Source organism: Dasypus novemcinctus, chromosome 11 (genome assembly GCF_030445035.2).
Source record: "Dasypus novemcinctus isolate mDasNov1 chromosome 11, mDasNov1.1.hap2, whole genome shotgun sequence".
In the NCBI taxonomy this organism is placed as follows: domain Eukaryota; kingdom Metazoa; phylum Chordata; class Mammalia; order Cingulata; family Dasypodidae; genus Dasypus; species Dasypus novemcinctus.
In genome coordinates, this window is record NC_080683.1 from 89,965,527 (window position 1) to 89,972,635 (window position 7,109).

Sequence of the window (7,109 nt, forward strand, 5' to 3'; positions counted from 1 at the left end):
GATATAATTCATATACTTTCCACAAAAAAGTCTTGCTTTAGAACACACTTAAATTCACAACTCCCACAAATATTCTGTCCTCTCCAATTTCAGGCAACAAGAGTGCCAGAAGATTTGGAATGTGTATAACCCCAAACTATGTTTTTCTAACTAATCTTGGCAAGCTTAAAACCCTGGAAAGTCACAATTCACTTCCCAGGCGATCATCCTGGACAGCTCAGCAGCCGAGAAGCAGAACAGGATATCCAGCTATTGAAGCGGCCGCCGGCCCAGGTGGCCGACCACGCAGCTGCGGCGAGCCTCCTACCAGGAGGGCAGCGCCGGGCACAGGAAGACGAGCGCCTTTCCTCTGTTTCAGCTGCAGAGGAAAGCACAGTCTGTCCGCCCCAAACACTGCCTGCAGACACAGCACTTTTCAGCACTGGTGAAAAGAGGGCACCGTCGTCTCTAACAACAAATGTCAGAAGAGGAACAAATCATTTGTGAGTTTCAGGAGGTCCCAACTCAAGCAGATAGTTGACTCCAGAAAAACAGCTTCGTTTGATTATTGTGCCGGATGAGACAGCATCATAAACGTGAGGCCATTTAAGTCCAGTTGTTTTTGTACTAAACCTATAGGATGAGAGAAACTAGAGGTTAGAAAGGCTGGGCTTGGAAATAGGTTCTCTGGCCTTGTGTTAAGAGCTCCACGACAGGGATTTTCATCGTGATTGAGGGTAAGGTCTTCTCCCTAAGGTCATTCTTCTATTGTGGTATTTTACTTCTTGAAAGAAATTAATGGGGAAGCGGCTGTGGCTCAAGCAATTGAGCTCCCGTTTACCACATGGACGACCCAGCTGTTAAAAAAAAAAAAGGCGTCCCAGGCCTTCGCAGCAGGGAGAGGCACCAAAAAGTCAAGGACACAACCAGATAGAAAAAAACAAAAAAATTATTGGTTTTTATTCAAGCTGAAATATACTCAGAACATACTTCTTCAGATTCATGTTAATATCTATGAAATAATTCTTAAATGTTCAATAAGGCAGGAATAGTAAAATAAAAATTACATATTTCCAAAATTGGTAAAACGAATTAACACTTGCTTACTGTTATAAATCAGTGGCATATATGTCTATTTTAACTTCTAATATTTTTAGTGAGGTAAGAATTAGAGACTCGAGAGAAAGTGGATTACTTTCTTCAACTGAGACTTATTTTAGCTAGCTCATAGAGTGAAATTTCAAGATTAATGTTTTATATGTTTTGTATGTAAAAGTTTGTATTCCCAATTGATAGGAAGTACATAATGTCAATTTTTTTTATTCCTGACACTCACTAAATGCTGCCTATCTGATAGATATAGATAAATGATAGATAAATAGGTAGAGCAGACAAATTAATGTTAAGCTCTGGGCAGTTGAGGAGCGCAGACACGAAAACTTATCATCAGCCTAGTTTCACTTTTGTGCATATGTAAATTTTTTAAAAAACTGAACATTAAAATTTTATTCTGTTATTATCCTACCAGAATATTGATTAAAATCTGAGTTACTTGAAAAAGTATTCTGAGACTATCAAGCCAAATAATTTATAATTACAATATATGGTCAAAAAGCCCATATGAGGATCTACTTAATAAAGATGCATCAAAAGTATTTTTCATGAACTTAAGAGATCAGTAATACTATTATTTTTCTAAAGTTTAAAAGAAAATTCATTTTTGGAATACATATCAAATTATTTTTAATTGGAAATGCAAGAATTACAAGTTGGTTAAATAAGTCAATCCACTGTTGGTGAATAATTTGATAATCAGTCTATACTTTAGAAAACTTGAACAGGATTGATTATCAAACTATGAAAGAATTTGATCCACTCAGCTTTTGTCTATGTGATGTTTTACATCTCTATGTTGTTTTTTTTTCATTTTAATAAATAAATGATTATTTAGTCAGAAAAAAGAACTTTTAATAATTGTCTTATGAATTGATAAACATGATGTTTTGGTGGCCATCATTATTCATGTAAATTTATATCAAATCTTAATCAGATTGTATCTAGGGGTTATTTTTCCACATAATAAATCTTCTGGAAATTCAGAAAGATTGTCTTTTTCTCATCTGGAAAAATTTGTAGGCAATTTCACATCCCTTGCTAAATTTGGGATTTTATCCATCTGCGTGTGTTTGTGAACTAGCCTCTTTTTTTTTTTTTTTAAAGCTTATTCTCTTTATTTTTACTGGGGTAAAATATATTATAGGCACCTTCAAGTCTCAGTTGAAGAAAGTAATCACTTTCTCTCAAGTCTCTAAAACAATTACCAGACCTACCAGGCATATTCAGTGGCATTAATTACATTCACAGTGTTTTGCTGTCATCACCATTATCCACTACTAAAACTTTTCTACTACACCAAATAGAAGCTCCGTACTAATTAAGCATTAACTCCCTTTCATCTTCACAACCCACAACTCTGCCCCTGGTAACTTGTAATCTACTTTCTACCTCCATGAATTTGCGTATTCTAGTTATTTCATATAATTAAAATCATACCATATCTGCCCTTTTGTTTTTGGCTTATATCTTATAATATGTATCAAGCTTCATTCCTTTTTCACAACTGAATAATATTCCACTGTGTGTTTATACCACATTTTGTTTACCCATTCATCCTTGGGTTGCTTAGCTTATTTTAAAATTAAACGGTAAAACTAGAAAAATTAGAAATTCAGAGAAATAAAAAGTGTTATTTTAGCATTTACATTTCAGAATGTCTCTGAACATACTTGTTTTAACAGAAGATAAAAAATGTAACATTGGTACACATACTGTTTTAGAATCATTATTTTCTCATCTTTTATATTATGACTCTATTTTCTATCAGTCAATTTACATCTGCAATATCAATTGTAAAATCTGTCTGGCATTCATTTATAAATACACCCTAATTTATTGAACCAATCCCTAATACTAGACATTTACTTCATTTCTAACTTTGCACCATTCTAAAGGAGGACACAATTAATATTTTATCAAATATTTATTAAATCTAAGATTAATTCTAATAAATCTAATAGAAGAATTAATGAGCCAAAGTCAATAACCACATTTAGGGCATCAGATTAATATTTCCAAATTTCCCTTTTAAAAGGTTGTAGTCAGAGTCTGGAGTGCTAACCATTACATAAAGATAAGAAAATAAGTCATATTTTTTTATTTGGGGATGTATGTTTGTTTACATTAAAAACGTTATGGGGAGTGGATATGGCTCAAGCAATTGAGCTCCTTCCTCCCACATGGGAGGTCCAGTGGTTGAGCTCCCACTTCCAGAATGGGAGGTCCCAGTTCAGTTGCTGGTGCCTCCTGAAAAAACAAACAGCAAGGAAAACAAATGAAAAAAATCAACTCAGGGGATCTGATGTGTCTCAGTGGTTGAATGTCCGCTTCCCACGTACAACTTCTGGATTCAAACCCCAGCCCCAGTACATCAAAAAAATAGAAATTATGAATCTATAAAACAATTACTCGACCTATCAGGCATATTAAGTAAGGACACAGGATACAATATTCAAAATCAATTGTATTTCTACATGCCAACTGAAAACTGAAGTTTAAAAGACAATACCATTTGGAAAAGGGGTTTGGCCTCCCTGACAGTAGGTATGGCCTGTGGCCATGCCCTGGTAGCGGAACATGAATGGAGGCATCCCTCAGCCTGCACACCTGCAAGCAGGGCCCAGAAAGTCCTCCCAAGTGCAGTCCTCAGCAAACTCTCTCACTTTTCTGATTACAGGAAGCTTACCAGCCTTGAGCATCTTAGTTTGAAGATAGCAGAGCCACAAGAAAGGTGTTTGGATCACTGGAGCACTACTTTGGAAGAGAGGTGCCTGCTATGAGGAATGATTGTTTGAATACTTCTAATAAACTTGTCATGTTTGACCTATCAGGTAATATTACATTAACTGATACAGTGACCACCACTAGGAAAAGAGGTAAGGGTGAATGAATACTCTACAACTCTGGGGTGCATTTAGATGCAATGAAAAGATGTAGCCATATAGCTGTACCTTTATCTTGGCAGCACTGAAAGGAGAAAAAGAATGAGATCCAAAAGTTGGAACCATCTGTGTGAATTAGAATAAATTCCACTATACATCGAAAGAATCATGCACACATCTAAGGAGATATTATTAAATGCATCAGAATGGCTATCTGTGGAGTGGAATGGGAATAGGGTCTAGAGATATATGGGGCAGGAAGCAAGAGGACACATTTATTTCTGGCCATGAAATTTTACTCAGCTCAGCAACTACAAGGAGACAAAACAAAGAGAAAACAGTTTGTAATTCAGGGCATCTGAAAATTGATACTGTTTGGAAGATGTGTGACCAGCATACAAAGACAATTTTAAGGCTTCTATACATTGTTTAAAACAAAGTCCAATGGCACTGTTCATTCACAGAATTAGTAAATAAAAGAATATGTAGTTAAAGAAAAAAAAGGCTGTAGTAATTTCCTCTCCCATGAATATTGTACAGAAACACCCATTTTTTTCCATATACTCACTCACTTGATATTAATACATAACAGAGTAAAATAAAAACTCTGGTTAAATTATTATCTTAAACATTATCTCATTATTGGCCATTGTTTGCATTTATTTTAATCTCCATATTGATTTTTTAAATTTCTTCATCTACCATTTGAATTATTTTTCTTCACTTGCTATCTCTTCTTGCATTCTCTACATCCTGTGCATTTCCCTCTCTTCAACTTTTTATTATTGCAACTGGGTTTTTATATACAAAGGTTTTCAACAAACCATTTGTTTGTTACACATGAAACAAATATGTTCCCAGACTGTTTTTGGCAAAATATTGCAGTTGGAAACTAAGTTTTAGAGTTAGGAAAAACTTGGGTTTCAATTCTTAGTTCCAACTTTCAATTGGTTGTGTGACAAATCACTCGAACTCATTAAGTCGCAGTTTTATCCTACATAAAACTGGGCTTATAAAACATGTTGTGTATATAAATACCAAGTTGTATGTCTGTTAAATAGCTTATACAAAGTTAATGATAGCTATTAGTATTATTGTTTTCATTATTTCAGTGGCTTTATACCTTCATACGTTGTTCAAGTTTTACGAAATCAAATCTTTCTCTCTATGGTTTCTAAAGGGGCCAATGTGTCAATATTATTGAGACAGGCTTGAGTATGATACCTGACTCTGGATTTGAATAGTTGTTTGATTTTAGGCAAGTTATTTAATCTTTCTGAACCTCAATGTTCTCATCTGAAAAATAGGTGGATATTAATATCTACTTAAAAGGGTGCTGAGATAATAAAAGGTGATGCTTATAAGGTGTCTAGCAAGACCCACAAAAACTTCTCAATAAGTGTTAGTTTTTAGAACTATGAGGATGATTATTGTCTTTCTGCCTTTATGTACCCTTTTGATGACTTGGGATTTTCTTATTGCTCAGATGGTATGAGAGAAATTCTCTGGATTTCACAACATGAAGTCAGTTGATTATCATGAAGGCTTTCTTAGCTGCATTCTGATGCTGGAGACTTCCCTGGAACCCTCATCCTGTCTAAGAAAGTTTCCTCTAGAGAATATCACTGATTGGGCAGGAAATCTTAAGAAAACTATTCATATATTTTAATGCTATGTAATTGATATCTGATATCTCAAAAAAATACTTGCACATTTCACTTAATTGAAACATGTGTAGTCATTGCTACTCTCCTTTTTTGTTGTCTCCAGAATGAACAGGAATATCTTAACAAAAGTGATCTTTAAAACTTGAACTTGGACAGGATTAATTCTAGTTCCTGGTGAGGCATAGAACCCTATATTGCTGGAAAGTGGCACATTCCCCAAGTGGCCGAGAGGAGGCAGGAAGGGAAGCAGTCACTTGTGAAAGCAAGTGATTCAACTATGGGCTGGCTGACCTGGGAAGAGTGGCTTCACATTCAGAAAAAAAGATTTCCAAATAACTCATTCTGGCCTTCTAATTGGAAGTAGGAGGTCCAAGTAATGGCTTGCATGTTGAACTTCCTATCAATTGACATATACCACCTTTCTGAATGTAGATATCACTGTAAAGCAAGATTTGTTTATTTATTTTTTCCCTCTGGAGGACTGAGCACAATGACTCTTTAAACCACCAATACTCTATATTCACTATTTAATTTGTCTTTGGGAGAAAGGGTTTTGTAAATGGATTACTTTTAAAATATCAAATCCTGTCAAGATTTTCCTTGAAAGCAGGCCTTCATTTCCATAGAATCCTATTCGAAAGTAGCTCACTTTCTTTCATCTAACATTTGGCCAAGTTCTCTTTGGTTAGCTTTGCTATGTAGCCTGGTTGTACTAGGTAGTCAGATTTTTGGATTATGCTTTTACCCTCTGGTTTTAGAACTAAATTTTTGCAGAGACCTATTAAAGATGCCAGCATAAATCTGTCAGTTATTTTAAGCCATCCCACTCTCAGTAATCTCTCATACTTGAGCCAGCCCTAGCCTTCTTCCTGCTGATTTCTCCAAATCTCATCAGTCCCAGCCATGTCATATGAAACTTACTATTTCATCTCTTTATCAACTACACTTAATACCAGAAGATGGGAATCCTCTCTTCAAACTGTATTTCTCACTTAGTTTGAAATGTATATTGATTTCAATACCAGCTACTCTTGATTTAGTACTCACAGCTACTTCTCATTGCAGGGAAAAAACAATGAGAATGTTCTTGTTTCTCAGCAGGCACAACTATCTTTGCTCAGACTCAGTATGTTTCATGCTCCCTCTCAACAAGAAATACATTTCCTAACTCCAGAAGCAAATATTAAGTATGAAGAATTTGTAGGAATTTCAGATTCTATTATTTAGGTCTTATTGAGATAAAGGTCTTATTATGTGTCATTGTTGAAGAAGATTCTATAAACTATGCTAGTGTTTACTATCTAAATCCATTAAACCCAAGTCAGATTCCTTCATGCCATGCATCTCTGGGAAAAAATACAAAAATCTTTGAACAAAGTGCCATTTTTGTAAAAGAAATAATTTGAAAAGGAAATGTTTTTCCTTCATGATATTTAATTTTATCAAATAATGAGGGGAAAAATAA

General features: G+C 34.9%; 1 long non-coding RNA gene across 2 annotated transcripts; it reads left to right on the forward strand.

The window, feature by feature from the left end:
* The first annotated feature begins 364 nt into the window (after positions 1 to 364).
* LOC131280429 (uncharacterized) lies at positions 365 to 3,922 on the forward strand. Of its 2 annotated transcripts, none has more exons than XR_011650023.1 (2): positions 365 to 482; positions 3,773 to 3,922. It is a non-coding gene; the product is annotated as an uncharacterized lncRNA (long non-coding RNA). The 2 variants fall into 2 exon arrangements; XR_009188019.2 differs by having other exon boundaries at positions 376 to 575.
* The last annotated feature ends 3,187 nt before the right edge of the window (positions 3,923 to 7,109 follow it).